Genomic DNA, 17,571 nt, shown 5'->3' with positions numbered 1-17,571 from the left:
CATTCTCAAAACTTTTGGCCACGACTGTAGTAAAGGACATATACAGTACATAGGCAAAAACTAAACAAGACTAAGACAAGATACACAAGGGGAAGGCAGGCCAGGATAGGGGTAATATAGTGCTTACGTGCGTGCATCAATATACTCATCCCATATCTGCCAGGTTCGATTGAACCTTTCAATTTGATTAGTCATGAAAGCTGTATGATGTTCCATCTTTCTAGTGTCCATGACACTGGATATAAGATCTAGTTGGGTTGGTTCGTCTGTTCTTTTCCAGAAACTGGCAACAAGGCTCCTGGCTGCCGTCAATATCTATAGTGTTAATAGTAATGTATACTTTTTTAAAGGCACGGGAGGCATATTCAGTAGATAGAAGTAAGGACCTAAGGGGAACTCAATGTCCAATAGTTAGAGAAGGATATTCTGTGTTGTTCTCCAGAATGGGCATATCAAAGAGCATTCCCAAAAAACATACAGGTGAGATCCCACTCCTGTCCCGCACCTCCAACACCTGTCTGAAATTTTAGGATCAAGATGTCTTAGTAGTTGTGGGGTATGATACCAAAACATCAATATTTTTTAAGAGTTCTCACTATGAGTAATGCAAGTAGAGGTCAGTGCGGCTCTTTTCCAAATTTGTTTCCATTCATCCGGAGAAACACTACGGTTCAGAAGTGCTTCCCACTTGAACATATATGAGTGTATTGTAGGTGCGGGAGAGGACAAGGAGGAAAGAATAACATAAATCTCTGAAATAAGTCCCTTAGTCGAGTCCGAAAGCTTGCACAACTTCTCAAACTGTGTTGGAGTAGAAACCTGAGAGGAGTTAGGCCTCCTGCCCAACGAACATGTGCGCCCAGTGGCCGTGCTGCGGCCTTGCAAATTGTGGGCCGCGATGCGCGAACACCGACCGTGGGGCAGCCGTAGCGGATCGCGGACCCATTCACTTTAATGGGTCCGTGATCCGCCTGTTCTGCAAAAAAAGATAGGACATGTTCTATCTTTTTGCGGAACGGAAGTACGGGACGAAACCCCACGGAAGCACTCCATAGTAAAGTATTTGGTATCACTGTAATCGTACTGACCCAGAGAATAAAGATATTATGTTATTTATACCGAAAAATTAACGCCGTAAAATTTATAACGTAAAAATGCAGTGGCAGTATTGCGGTTTTTCCCATTTCCCTCCCAGAAAGAGTTAATAAAAGTTAACCAGAAAGTCATGTGTACCCCAAAATGGCGCCATTAAAAACTACAACTTGTCCCACAAAAAACAAGCCCTCATAAAGCTATATAGACGGAAAAATAAAAAAAGTTATAGTTCTTGGAATGCGACGATAAAAAAGAAGAAAAACGCTTGGTCAGTAAGGCCCAAAACTGGCTGGTCACTATGGGGTTAACCCCATGTATATCATGTATATGAGATCTGATGGCTGCGGCGAGGGGTTTAATACATAGCACAAAAAGGATAGGGGAAAGCGGGCATCACTGACGCGTGCCGTTATAAATATGAATTATATCAGAGTGAGCATGGGTCATTTTGATGGTGGCTGTAGGCTGGGAATAGTGTGCGAAGTGCACCGAGAAAAGGACACGTGATGCCAAAGGCTTGGAAGGTGGAGAACATAAAAGGCCAACTCAAGCGATCAAATGCTTTTTCTGCATCAAGGCTTAACCCTAAAGCCTGATGACTGTGTTTGTTAATAAGATCTATTAGGTCTATGGTTCTCCTTGTATTGTCCCCACCTTGACGGCCCATCACAAAGCCCACTTGGTCCTGATGTATTAATTGAGGAAGCCAATATGAGAGTCGGTTGGCAAGGATTTTAGTGAAGATTTTCAGATCGGAATTAAGGAGAGCTATGGGGCGGTAGGATCTTTACCTGGCTTTGGAATAAGGGTTATATAAGAATATGACATCGTTGCAGGTATTGGTGATCCTTGCGGTTGTATTATCTTTAACATAGCCAAGACGGATCCGTCATGAACTCCATTGTATCAGACTGTGTCAGAGAAAACGGATCCGTCCCCATTGACTGACATTGTGGGTGATGACGGATTCGTCTTGCTCTGCATCACATGACGGAAAGCAAACCGCAGCATGCTGCGGTTTTCTCTCCGGTGTGGGAACGCAACTAAACGGAACGGAATGCAAATGGAAGCGTTTTTTTCTGGTATTGAGACCCTATGACTGATCTCAATACCAGAAAATATTAACGCTAGTGTGAAAGTAGGTAGAGAAAACTTAAAACTCAAAAACAAAAATGTATGTTTTGTATACTAATGTACATTTGTTGATATTGACGTTATGCAACATAGTATTGTACCTGTATTGCCTCTTACGATTGTGCTATGAGACAATGTACCTGTATTATTTTTTCATTGATAAAAAAATCAATAAAATAAACAATTTAAAAAAAAACAAAAACTCAAAAACAAGACAAAAAGAGCATTCTATCATTTTCAAAAACGGCAACTTGTCCCTAAAAAAAATAAAAAATATTTGTTGTATTCACCTCAATGTGTGAATAGAATTTCAGAAAATCCCATTTACTACAAACAGGTATGGTAATTTACTGCAGTGGCAAAAATGCTTCACAACTGCTGGATATGCACAGATCCTTAAAGCCTCATTCACACATACGTGGATTTTCACGGACCACGGTCTGTGAAAACCTGGCCTGCCGTCCTGCTGAGTGCACAAGCACACGGCATCATTGGTTGGTATGACAGTGTGCGCTTCATGCCGCCTCTGTGTGTATTACTGTACAGGGGCGGCGGCACGAAGCGCACGGTGTCATAGCATACAATGACACCGTGCACTCAGCAGGACGGGTTTACGGACCGTGGTCAGTGAAAATCCACGTATGTGTGAATGAGGCCTAAATCGTGTAATCTGGCACTCCTGAGTCCATGGCCAGGGTTGCAAACCAACTTCCTTTTAACTTAACCTCTTAATGACCGCCAATACATGTTTCTCCAGTGGTCATTGATGGGCTTTATTCTAGGCTACCAAGTTTTTACAGTGGCCTACAATAAGCGCTGCACATGTCTCTCGTCCAGTGGAGAGTGGGGGGGCTCAGCTCTCACATGAGAGCCGGGCTCCTGCTCTATTGGTCCAGATCAGCAGATCCGGGCCGGTTTAACCTGATGCGGCAGTCAATAGCGACCATGGCATGGAAGTGGCTGTCAGGCATCCCATTCCAGTGAATGAGATTGTGAGGTGCCAATACCTTCACCTGGCAAAGGGGACCCTCGCTAGAGTTCACATGATGCGTGGGTGTGGCTTGGCGAGCGATACAAAAAACATTTAATCTATCCAAATAATTAATATGCCCCAGTACAATTCATAAGCTTCTTAAAATTAAAAGGAAACAATCCAGAAACCTAACACTCACATAGAAGAAGGCAGAGACCAGGAAAAATCTTCCCTTCCAGTGAGACCCCAAAGAGATGACACCCAGCCCTGGTTTTTCATACCTTTGATCTCTTTTTATACCTATCCCCCCATCTTCTAATGTCACTGTGGAGGATCTGGGTCTAGCGAATTGTATTCATGACTTCCCTTTATCATGCCAGCCCTGCTTATCTGGTTGCCAGAGGTGTGACTGACTTCAAAGCTAGACTCAAATTGATTTTAACCTTCTGGTTAAAATATAGTTAAATACATTTTTTCTCAAATAAAAAAAATCTCCAAGTTAAAAAATACAACTTTTTCATTGACTAAAGAGCATTTCAATGAAAAAAAAAATTGCAAAAATAAAAGCGCCTCCACATATTTGGTATTGCTGCATCTATAACGACCTGCGCTACACAATTCTAATGCAAGTAAAACTGCACAGTGAACGCCACCAAAGAAAGGAACAGAAAACGATCAAATAGAAATACTTTCTTTTGTGCTGTGATGCAATACTTATCATCATCAAAATGGAGAATGGATCTATTGTACGTACAGCATGTGATGTGCCTGAGGCACCTTATATCTCCTTTATGTTTATTACTTCCTTTTCTCGTTTAGTTCTCTGCTGGAAACCCGCAAGCAAATCAGCTCTAGTAAAATGAGTGTTCAGCACTTCTCCCCACAGTGCCAGGTAATATCATAATATCAATGGGTAAAATGCTGCCTGTGCGTCACAATTTTATGTGTAGAAATACTCGAAAGTTTGCATTTTTACATGTATTATGTATGTGTTGGGGGTTAGCAGTGAATAAAGGAGTCGTCTCACTTCAGCAAATGGCATTTATCATGTAGAGAAAGTTAATACAAGGCACTTACTAATGTATTGTGATTGTCCATATGGTCTCCGTTGCTGGTTGGATTCATTTTTCCAGCACATTCTACACTGCCCGTTTCCATGCTTTATGAGAGAACACAACCAAAATGAATGCTGGTCAAGCAATTAGAAATAATTGCTAGGGCTAACATAACCTAGGGCTAACATCACGTACCGTAGGGGGCGATCTTTACGGGACCGCCTAGTGCACAGCCACTTCGATGAGATCAAGGACCGGACAGGCGGATGGCTTAAACCACCTGCGGGGTGCTTTCGTTGTAGTGGCTGTGTGGCATGCCCCTATATCAATAAAGGCGGTGAACACCAAAGTAATGTCACGGGTAAAATCTATTCCATCAAGGGATTTATAAATTGTAGATCCAAGGGGGTCATTTATAAAGTGACATGTCATTGTGGTATGGAATACGTGGGTAAAACCACTCGAGAGTTTCGACGGAGGGTGGGGGAACATCTTGGAGACATTAGGCACAAAAGAGACACTCCATTGGCCAAGCATATTGAAATTAGCCATGATGGTGATTATAGAGGGATCACTTTTACGGGGATTGAAGTAATCCCTCCGTGGAAAAGGGGTGGTAACTGGGATAGGAGGATATTGCAGCGTGAGACATGGTGGATATTTGAACTCAAGACCACCAATCCCACAGGCCTCAATGAGCAGCTTTCATTCAGCTGTTTCATTGATGAGTCTAGGTCTACCTATTGATTTAACCTGGATTGTTGTCTATATAATACACCCAGCTTTGCTATTGATATAGCCTCATACCACACTAGTCCCCTCCTAGTCCCCTCCAGGGCTATCCATATTTATTAATAATCTATATGGATTATATCTATGCCCAATGTATTTCAGCTATATGGATTATACTATGCCCAATGTGTTTCAGCTATATTTACTATACCAGCTGTATATTATACCATCATTTTGTGTCCTGATTTGTTTTGGATTTATAGTTGTTCTAGCCCAGTATTTAGGCTATCAAACTGTGATAACTGTATCCATTGTGTCTATAACCCATTAATCCCCCCCCCCCCCCTCCATGCCCATTGTTCTCTCTCTATGTCTGGGCACCCTCTGTGGGGTGTCTTCAACTAAAGTCTATTATACATCATCTTTACTAACTTTGATCTTCTACTGTCCAGTATGTTTCTCTTTTTATCTGTCACTAAATATCCTGGGGAGCGCCTTCTGTGACTATATGGAGTGACGCACCTTTAATAGGCTATATTAGCCGAATTTAGGTTGGCTAAGGTGAGTGGAATCAGCCCATCCCCACATCGCTATTAGCATATCCTATATTCATTACCCCTCCCCTCTACTGTTGTACCTGCTAGATACATTATAGACGGGCTCAACAGTGGATGGGATCGCTTCACCGCCGCATCCGATCATGTGATTCTTGGGAGTGACGCGACGCTACACGTCAGGCGTCACATGACTGATCATGTGCGGCAGGTGGGAGGGGCTAAATACAAAGCGCGAGGTTTAAAAAGGACGCCAGCGCTAGTCACTCGCTCCCACTGCCATACGCAGGAGAGGTGCGGACCGCGGACATCGGCTGTATACATGGGCAAGTTAAGTACATCCAGTTACACTCTGTGGATTGTTTTAGTTAACTGCCGCAACCTATGATCTAGGATATAACAGGCGTATACTGCATTGTTATTGCCAGCCTATGTCCCGGGTTATTACATTCTGGTCCCCTGATGATCTGACAAAGGTCAGTGAAACGCGTAGGGACGTTTTTTGTCAGTTTTGTCTATTTGTACTTCTTTGTCTGCCTGCCCTATGGAGTGACTGGTCCTTTTTGCTTCTGACGAAGCTGGGCAGTCATTAGGATAAGCTTAAGGGCCATCTAGTGGCAGTCAGAGAGGGTTTGTTCCACAGTGAGGATATAGGGATTTTTGAGGGGTTGAGTCCCAGCATCTGTCTCCCTCTCATATTTCTATCCCTATATTTCCTAACTCACCCTCTGAGTGAACCAGAGTACACACCGCCTGGCTCATTTATTATTTTTCCCTACCAGTTCACTTCTGGTTGGCAGATGGTACCTCTTGATCGAGGTGTTATATTTATGCATACCTTATCGTTGGGCCTACTATTTTAAATAATTTAATAAAAATATATATGTTTTAAGGCTATCCAGTACTCAATTTATCATATTCTCGTTTCCATGCTTGCCCATTATAGGAAAAAGCACCAGCCTACATGATAAATGCCATTTGCTGAAGTGAGACAACCCATTTACTTTTATATAAGCCAACTGTATGTTCTTTTCATCTTCAGGATGGCATAATATGCCATGGTATATCTCCTACACACGTGGCCAAGAAATGGAAGTATATGCACACCCACACGGAGCTGAGGCCACTAGTGGTCACGCCTAAATTGCTGGAGATGGATATACAAAGATACTTGTGTAAGGATTGCTGGTGAGTGTAAAATCAAGAAGTAGACTTCTAATGTAAATAATAATCCGTAACACTCACCTTATGTTGATATTTGATGAAATAAAATCATCAGGGCATTAGATGAGAGGTACTGGGTAATGTCGCCCCCCCCCCTCCTTTATAACGGGCTTTAAAGGGGTTATCCCACATAAACTATTACTATGAAATGAACAGGGCATTTCAAATGAAGTATTATTGCAATATATTCTACATGCAATAAAATATTAGTTTTTTTTATACATGTTCTTCTCTGGTAGCTGCTGTTTATCCTTCTAGTCCACCTTCTCCTGCATTCAGAGGTGGACTAACATGTTCAGTAATTTCCCTGCTCCCTTCCCCTGCAGATCCGTTGTTATGGCAGATGGGGGCCTTCTGAAAGCCTGCCACTGACACAGAGTAAAAGAGTGCTGGAAAAATAGAATAGTACAAGGGATGACACTAAAACAGGTTCAAGTCCCCCAAGGGGACTAAAAAAAGTAAAAATATGCTATGGGGTAATTTATTAAGACCAGCGTTGTAGATGCCGGTCTCAATAACCCTGCACTGGTGCTTGATGCGCCTGAGTTATTTAGAGGTGCCGGACTCTACATAACTTAGGTGCATCCACCGCCGGTCTAAATCTACGCCAGCTTCCTTGCTGGCGTAGATTTAGATAATTTTCTACACTTAAAACAGGCATAGGAAATGATAAATAAGACGGGCCGGCCGGCCCACCCCCTTCCCCGTCCCCTTTTTTACAACTGGCATATGTGGCATGGATGGGGAAGAAGTCACGGATTCGGCCACAAATCCCCTTTGTTGAAACTGAATCTACGACAGATAAACGCCAACAATTGGCATATACCTATTCATAAATGACCCCCCCTTAGTTTTTATAAATATATAACAAATTTAACTATTTAAAATGCTGAAAACAAAGATAAAAAGATAAACCAGTATTGCAGCATCAAAAAATGTCCAAAATCTAAAATAATGATGTTATTTATTACACTTGGTAAATGCTGTAAAAAAATTCCAACACCAGAATTGCTGCTTTTTTGTTACCTCGCCATTCAAAACAACGAGCCCTCTCACACTTCTGTCACAGAAACATAAAAAAGTTATTGCTGTTTTAATATGAAAAAACACAACACAGATTTTATGGTTTTTCATCTTTTAAAAGTAGTAAAACAAAACAAAAATTACAGCATATAAATTTGGGAAAGCCATAATCATACTGACCTACTGAATAAGGTCATGATGTCATTTTTTTCAGCATCATTTTTACCATAAAAACTGAACTCAAACACCAATGGTGGAAATATATATATTTTTTCACCCTATAAATGATGAATTTTTTAATCATTTCGCGATATATTATATGGAACATTAAATGGTGCCATTAACAGTACAACTCGATCCTCATATGGCTATGTCAATGGAAAAATAAAAAAGTTTGGAAGGAATAAACAAAAATGTATTTAAAAAAATTGTCTGTTTCTGTTTTGCAGTGTAATGTCACAGCTCCAACATTCTTTACATTGGTCACCTCTAAAAAAGGCCTCTACTCAAAGAAACCTTGTCCATGTCAAGCGGACCGCTGTTTTCCCTGCACTGTGAGAAAGAAGGAAAGACTGACTTTTTCTACTGTTCTGTAAAACGTTCCTTTTTTATCAGTGTGGAGTGCCAAACATATCTAAGGGAGTTGTGGATTATCACTTGTAAGAAGTCATATAGAGATAAGAGCCAACTGAGATGTGAGTGGGATGACACTCATATATATATATATATATATATATATATATATATATATATACCCAAGAAGTGGTTTCCTCAATTACAATGTGCCAATCACAGAATATGCACTTTAACATATACTACTACATTGTGCTCACCAATCACAACATTTCTAACAGACTCTTTCCTCAATGCATGTATTTACAATGTGAAGTTCAGGACGTTTGGGCTGTGGATCGCTTCCTCAATGTGGTCATGACGCCTTCCTTAATTCAATGCGCATGCGCAAGCTCCATGGCAACATAACAACAAGGGCTTTCTACTACACCACAACGCACTCTCCAAGCTCATGAACATATAAATGAGGCGTGTATTTTACAAAAGGCCAAACCCACCCCAACACGTTACCACATCCTTCAGCTCATCGACACAACATAACACTACGTCACTGTGGACCACATCAAGCCGGTAAAGTGTTGTGTAATAGTGTAATGTGCCACCCGGTGGGTGCTCACAGGGCAGGTGCTCTATTAATTATCACCTCCTATAACATGTCTCCAAAAGGGAAGCCAGTCAGTACATATATGGTGATGTATCCGAGGCACCAGTCAATACCAGAATTAAACGGATCCATTTTGAATTTGCACATCGGGATGCATCCGTTCTGTTAGGATTCAGTTGTGTGAAATTAAAACGGTGAATGGGTGACGGATCTGTTTTTTCAGGCTCCTAAAAAACAGATCTGTTACCATTGACTTAAATTGTATTCAGTTATGGATCAGTTTGTTCCGTTTCGATGACCAGACACAAAACCGCAGCTCGCAGATGTCTTGTGTCCGGTAATAAAACGGAATGCTGATGGAACGGAAGACAGCTTGATGAGTCCTGAACGGATCTCTTTCCATTCAGAATGCTTGGGGACAAAATGGAAACGTTTTTTTCCGGTATTGAGATCCTCTGCCGAATCTTAATACCAGAAAACAACAACGAAAGTGTGAAAGTATCCTAACTCAATCCAAGGTATCAATTTACCATCTACCAATCCATGGGATCCATGGGATTTGTGTTCCGCAACCCAGGCCAAACCGTTCCCACTTCACATATCAACATATAAAATGAATACAAATTATATACAGTGTACAGATAAAAACATTTAAAAAAACTCATAGCATAAAAAAAATGGTACTATGGATTTTTTGACATAAACGTAAATTAGTTCTTGCACGCTGTTTCGGTAGAGACCATCCTGCCGGAGCTCTCTGGATCCAGCATTGCCGTATGTTAACACAATGACCACTGGCCCCATTGCCTATAATGGGATCCGGTGGACATACGGCCACTACCCAGAAAATATGCCAGGATTTGGACAGACAAAAAACACCCCTCCTCTCGCCCCTCCTAAATGTCCTCACTGAGTCAATTACTGTAAATCCTTTTTTTTTTTTTTTTTTTTTTTTTTTTAACTCTTTTTACTAAAGGTTCCAAAGAACAGATACAAATATAAAGTTAGTAAAGTATCATGTAAAGGAGGCTCGCACGCCTTAGTAATACAGTCACAAGTCATGAGGACAAGGAAACTAATTTTCATTCATATAAAGGAATAATAAAAACATTAACAAAAGCACTACTCCTGAGAAAAAGGTCGTGATGCACAATGGTGGACCCCAGGTAGAAGTCATCTAAAGTGCCTAAAAGTTTTCAACCCCCTTGACTTTTTTCATGTTTTGTTACATTACAGCAGTTCAATGTTTTGTTAATCTGAATTTTATGTGATGGATCAGAACACAATAGTCTAAGTTGGTGAAGTGAAATGAGAAAAATATATAGACAAAACTATTGTTCAACCTCTTACGGACACAGGGCGTACAGGTACGCCCTGATGTCCAGGTACTTAAGGACACAGGGCGTACCTGTATGCCCTGTGTATTTCCGATCACCGCCGGCGATCGGAACTGGGTGCCTGCTGAAATCAATCAGCAGGCACCCTGGGGCAACCTGTTTGTGTACTACTCACTGTAGTACACGAACAGGCAATGCATTACAATACAAATGTATTGTAATGCATTGCAGAGGGGATCAGACCCCCAAAAGTGAACATCAGAAATAAAGTAAAGAAAAAAAAGTAAAAAAAAATGTTTTTAATAAAATTAATAAAGTAATAAAATTAATAAAGTAAAAAAATAAAATAAAACGCCCCTTTCTCCTTATTTTATAATAAAAAACAGAAAAAAATAAATACACATATTAGGTATCGCCACGTCCATAATGACCGGCTCTATAAATATATCACATGATCCAGCCTGTCCGATAAATACCATAAAAAAAATTAAAATAAAAACGATGTAAAAAAAAAATGCCATTTTTGTCACCTTACATCCCAAAAAGTGCAACACCAAGTGATCAAAAAGGCGTATGCCCCCCAAAATAGTACCAATCTAACCGTCACCTCATCCCGCAAAAAATAAGCTCCTACCTAAGGCAATCGCCCAAAAAATAAAAAAACTATGGCTCAGAATACGGAGACACTAAAACATATTAGGTATCGCCGCGTCCATAATAACCTGCTCTATAAAAATATCACATGACCTAACCCCTCAGGTGAATACCGTAAAAAAAAAAAAAAACGCTGTAAAAAAAGCCATTTTTTGTCACCTTACATCAGAAAAAGTGTAATAGCAAGCGATCAAAAAGTCATACACACCCTAAAATAGTGCCAATCAAACGTCATCTTATCTCGAAAAAAATTAGTCCCTACACAAGACAGTTGCCCAAAAAATAAATAAAACTAGGGCTTTCAGAATGTGGAGACACTAAAGAATCATAATTTTTTTAAAATACTTTGTTGTGGTAAAACTGAAACAAATAACCAAAAAAAGTTGTCATATTTGCTATTGTCGCGTCCGTGACAACCTACTCTATAAAAATACCACATGATCTAACCTGTCAGATAAATGTTGTAAATAACAAATAAAAACTGTGCCAAAACAGCTATTTATTGTTACCCTGCCTCACAAAAAGTGTAATATAGAGCAACCAAAAATCAGATGTACCCTAAAATAGTACCAAAAAAACTGCCACCCTATCCCGTAGTTTCCAAAATGGGGTCACTTTTTTGGAGTTTCTACTCTAGGGGTGCATCAGGGGGGCTTCAAATGGGACATAGTGTCAAAAAACCAGTCCAGCAAAATCTGCCTTCCAAAAACCGTATGGCATTCCTTTCCTTCTGTGCCCTGCCGTGTGCCCGTACAGCAGTTTACGACCACATATGGGGTGTTTCTGTAAACTACAGAATCAGGGCCATAAATATTGAGTTTTGTTTGGTTGTTAACCCTTGCTTTGTAACTGGAAAAAATGGATTCAAATGGAAAATCTGCCAAAAAAGTAATATTTTGAAATTTTCCATTAATTCTTGTGGAACACCTAAAGGGTTAACAAAGTTTGTAAAATCAGTTTTGAATACCTTGAGGGGTGTAGTTTGTAAAATGTGGTCATTTTTGGGGGGTTTCTATTATGTAAGCCTCACAAAGTGACTTCGGACCTGAACTGGTCCTGAAAAAGTGGGTTTTATAAATTTTCAGAATTTAAAGATTTGCTTCTAACGTCCCCCCAAAAAAATGGCATTCCCAAAATGATCCAAACATGAAGTAGACATATGGGGAATGTAAAATAATAACTATTTTTTAAGGTATTACTATCTATTATAAAAGTAGAGAAATTAAAATTTGGAAATTTTTAAAAATTTTGGGTAAATTTGGTCTTTTTTTATAAATAAAAATGCTTTTTTTTAAATTCCATTTTACCAGTGTCATGAAGTACAATATGTGACGAAAAAACAATCTCAGAATGGCCTGGAAAAGTAAAAGCAGTGACACTGGTCAGATTTGCAAAAAAATGGCCTGGTCCTTAAGGTGAAATATGGCCAAGTCCTTAAGGGGTTAAAAAAGAAAACAGAAAATTGGCATGTGCATATGTATTCACCCCCTTTGTTAGGAAGCCCATAAAAAGCTCTGGTTCAACCAATTACCTTCAGAAGTCACATATTTAGTGAAATGATGTCCACCTGTGTGCAATCTAAGTGTCACATGACCTGTCATTACATATACACTCCTTTTTTGAAAGGCCCCAGAGGCTGCAACACCTAAGCAAGAGGCATCACTAACCAAATACTGCCATGAAGACCAAGGAACTCTCCAAACAAGTAAGGGACAATGTTGTTGAGAAGTACAAGTCAGGGTTAGGTTATAAAAAAATATCAAAATCTTTAATGATTGTAGCTGGCCAGCTAAGACCTGTCCTAGGTTGCTAATATAGCTTATATGTTTATACAGCTAGACCTGACAATAACCTTAATACAGTTCTTATGTTTGTGCGTTAAAGACAAAAGCAGAGTTATTTACAGTGACTTTGTTATAGTTTGTGTTCACAGAAGCAGAAAAGATAGTATGCCTTTAAGATTCATTATATAATGTAAGGTAAGCTCAATGACACAACAGAAACAAGAGAAAGCATAGAGTTAAACTGTTGTTGCTAAGCAGAAGTCTTGACAAATCTTAGCTAGCCTCACACAGCCCAGGAGTTTTGACCAATTATAGCCAGCCTCACACACACAGCATGGGTGGGAAATTCCCCTAGCAGGATCTGCTGGAATCATTATTCACCAGAGAGAGGAGCTGAACAGACACACACTCCACTAAGAGCTGTGTTTTATGGAAGCAGAGAGGCCAAAGTAGGTATTTAAAACAGTTATATAATGTCCCTACTGTTAATATAGTGATTAGAACTGTATACTTAACTGGTTATATGTATGTTTACTTACAGTTCCACCAATTATAAACTCAAATTCCATATTGCAATCCAAATTGCATAAAACCATACCAGATCATACTCAACCAATCTGCAAATAGTTACTGCTAACTGCATACTGCAGATTGTGACCAAATTCAGCAAGTATAACTAATAATTAGACCTTAGATATACCTCTCAGAGAGATCATAAAGTGCTTAAATATCTTAAAGTGAGAGTACAGATACTGAAGAGAAATATAGCCACCATTTTATGTTGAATGACAAGATTGAACAGTTGAACCACCATTTTATGCATACCGCCATTTTTATGATACATTATTCAACACGTGTTTTGTACATGGACTATCTGCTGCGGAGGCGGCAGTGTTATATATGAAGAAAAGTTGAAGTTAAAAAATATTTCAAGCATTTGGTGTGCTCTTTAAACCTACTGCTTCCATAGAACGACGCTAGAGGAATTACAGAGTAATAGACAGTCTGGTTAGACTAAAAAGTCAGAGATATCAAAATTCTTCTAATGCCACAGCGCTAAAGGCACTTCATAGTGCTGCGCCTGCCACAATGATCCCCAGGAGCACCATCAAATCTATCATAACCAAATGGAAAGAACATAGCACAACAGCAAACCTGCCAAGAGACGACTTCCCACCAAAACTCCCAGACTGGGCAAGGAGGGCATTAATCAGAGAGGCAGCACAGAGACCTAAGCTAACCCTGGAGGAGCTGCAGAGTTCCACAGCAGAGACTGGAGTATCTGTACATAGGACGACAATAAGCCGTACGCTCCATAGAGTTGGGCTTTATGGCAGAGTGGCCAAATGAAAGCCATTACTTTCAGCTAAAAACAAAAAGGCACGTTGTGAGTTTGCGAAAAGGCATGTGGGAGACTCCCAAAATGTATGGAGGAAGGTGCTCTGGTCTGAGGAGACTAAAATTGAACTTTTTGGCCATCAAAGAAAATGCTATGTCTGGCGCAAACCCAACACATCACATCACTCAAAGAACACCAGCCCCACAGTGAAACATGGTGGTGGCAGCATCATGCTGTGTGGATGGGACTGGGAAACTGGTCAGAGTTGAGGGAAAGATGGATGGTGCTAAATACAGGGATATTCTTGAGCAAAACCTGTACCACTCTGTGCGTGATCTGAGGCTAGGACGGAGGTTCACCTTCCAGCAGGACAATGACCCCAAACACACTGCTAAAGCAACACTTGAGTGGTTTAAGGGGAAACATGTAAATGTATTAGAATGGCCTAGTCAAAGCCCAGATCTCAATCCAATAGAAAATCTGTGGTCAGACTTAAAGATTGCTGTTCACAAGCGCAAACCATCCAACTTGAAGGAGCTGGAGCAGTTTTGCAAGGAGGAATAGGCAAAAATCCCAGTGGTAAGATGTGGCAACATCTTCAAAGTTGTGGGCATGTTCTGTAAATTAAATGATGCAAATCCTCAAACGATCCATGTTAATTCCAGGTTGTGAGGCACCAAAACATGAAAAAAGTCAAGGGGGGTGAATACTTTTGCAAGGCACTGTTCCTGAGTTTTTAAAAAAAGTTTGCATGATGGCTGTGCTTCTTTGTACAATCATAACTGTAGGTCTTTTTTGGGGGCTTCCTTAAAGGGTTTCTACCACCAGAAATACTGTTATGTAGCTGACTGACATTAGCGATGCGCTAATGTCAGCACTACATAACAGTATGTTTCTAACGTTAGCCCCTGCAGCCGTTTTTGTAAAAAAAGCACTTTTATTATATGCTAATGAGCCTCTAGGTGCTATGTGGGCGTAAAGTCAGCACCTAGAGGCTCCGTCCACTCACCCTTTATCCCGCCCCGGTCCCCTGTTCTGCCCGCCCCGCTCCTCTTGATTGATGCCACGGTCCACCGCATCGTTGACGAAATCCCGAGCCTGCGCCGTTCACTTCTGTCTTCGGCGCAGTGAGTGAAGGCCGCTCACCTGATACCGGCTTCCTCACTGTGACGTAGTCGGCGCATGCACAGTGAGGAATCCGGCACCAGGAGCGCATCATTCACTCACTGCGCCTGTGCCGAATACAGAAGTGAATGGCGCAGGCGCGGGATTTCGTCAACGATGCAGTGGACCGTGGCATCAATCAAGGGGAGCGGGGCAGGATAAAGGGTGAGTGGACGGAGCCTCTAGGTGCTGATTTTACGCCCACATAGCACTTAGAGGCTCATTAGCATATTTTTTTTACAAAAACAGCTGCAGGGACAAATGTTAGAAACATACTGTTATGTAGTGCTGACATTAGCGCATCGCTAATGTCAGTCAGCTACATAACAGTATTTCTGGTGGTAGAAGCCCTTTAAAGTCTTTTTCAGCTGCACAGCTAGATGCTGTTCTCTCACAAGCTGTCATGGTCTTACCTGCTTGCTGCTCTCCTTCGTTTGACATGTGCTGGCGGCCATCTTGGTTTCTGGGTTTCTTGTAGCCTTCCACCCTGCGGCTCCTCCTTCCCCTGGGAGGAGCTGGATGCCTAGCTCATATATATAGGAGGTCTGTGGCTTCAGTTCCTTGCTTGGTCCTCTTGTGTTCACATGCTTCTAAGACTGCTGCTGCTTCTGGTTCCTGATCCTGGCTTCGTCTGACTACCCTGCTGGTTCCTGATCCTGGCTTCGTCTGACTACCCTGCTGGTTCCTGATCCTGGCTTCGTCTGACTACCCTGCTGGTTCCTGATCCTGGCTTCGTCTGACTACCCTCCTGGTTCCTGACCTCTGGCTTCGCAAAGACTCTGCTCGGTTTCACCATTCGTTTGGACTTTTGCTTTACAGCTTTATTTTCAATAAAGCCTTCTTATTTTCACTTATCTCTTGTTGTACGTCTGGTTCATGGTTCCGTGACATTAGGACCAAGCCATGAATTCTGACGGTACAGGGCCATCCTCGCTACCCACGCTGGTTGCCAGACTTGATCAGCAGGATCACCTGTTGGGTCGGTTCGCTGTGGCGTTGCAAACCCTGCTTGAACGCACGGCTCATTTCGCTCCCGTTGCCGATGGGTCGGTTGTCGCTCCTGGGCTCGCTCCTACTGCCGCTCCGGTTGTTGCGCCAGAGTCTACCCCGACACCTGTTGTTGCGCCTGCGGTGTTTCGGGGTATGACCGGTTCTGCCCCTCTTCCACAGCGCTTTGGGGGAGAGCCAACTCAGTGCCGAGGTTTCCTTAACCAGGTGGGCATTTATTTCGAGTTGCTGCCACATGCCTTTCCTACTGAGAGATCAAAGGTGGGCTTCTTGATCTCGCTGCTCTCGGACAAGGCCTTGGCCTGGGCCAGCCCTTTATGGGAGAACAACAATCCGGTGGTTGCCGAGTTTTCCGGTTTTGTTGCTTCTCTTCGGAAGGTATTCGATGTGCCGGCTCGTGCTGCCTCTGCTGCGAAGCTCCTTATGTCCATCAGACAGGGTTCACGATCCGTAGCTGAATACGCCATTGAGTTTCGTACCCTGGCAGCAGAGGTGGGCTGGAATAATGAGGCTCTGGTCGCTGCTTTCTCTCATGGTCTCTCGGATGCCTTGAAGGATGAGGTTGCAGCTAAGGACCTACCAGTTGAGCTCGAGTCTCTTATTTCTTTCCTGATTTTGATTGACACCAGACTCAGGGAGAGACCTCCCTTTAAGGAGAACCTGCGGAGGTCTTCTAACAGATTGGTGCCTACGTTTGCTGTCCCACCCGTGCCTCCCTCTCCTCCCACGCCTCCTGGGGATGACTTGTCTGGGGGTGAACCCATGCAGCTGGGGTTTGCTCGCCTGTCCGAGGGGGAGAGGGCACTCCGGAGACGCGAGGGCCGATGCATGTACTGTGGTCTCGGTGGGCATTTTCGGTTGGCATGTCCGAACCGTCCGGGAAACGCTCGTACCCTGAGATCCTGTCGGGGGCAGATCTTGGGTGGAGTCTCCTCGTCCCCGGTTTCCCGTGTTGACAAACCACTGATCACTGTTGTCCTCTCCTGGGTCGGGGGCTCGGTGACGACCCAGGCGTTGGTGGACTCTGGTGCTGGTGGTTTGTTCATTGATAGTGTGTTCGCTGCCGCCAATTCCATTCCTCTGCAGGCTCGAGGTTCCCCACTGGCTCTTGAGGCGATAGACGGCAGACCCCTTCTGCCGCCACACGTGACTCATGAGACCCTTCCAGTGGGGATAGCCATTGGTGCCGTTCACAGAGAGTCGGTCTGCCTCCAGGTTATTTCGTCTCCACACTACTCGGTGGTCTTGGGGTACCCCTGGCTCCAGAAGCATAATCCGACTTTCGATTGGAGATCGGTCGAGATCCTCTCGTGGTCAC

Source organism: Bufo bufo, chromosome 1, assembly GCF_905171765.1.
Source record: "Bufo bufo chromosome 1, aBufBuf1.1, whole genome shotgun sequence".
Classification (NCBI taxonomy): Eukaryota; Metazoa; Chordata; class Amphibia; order Anura; family Bufonidae; genus Bufo; species Bufo bufo.
The sequence above is the reverse complement of the archived record's forward strand: the minus strand, read 5'-3'. Positions refer to the sequence as shown.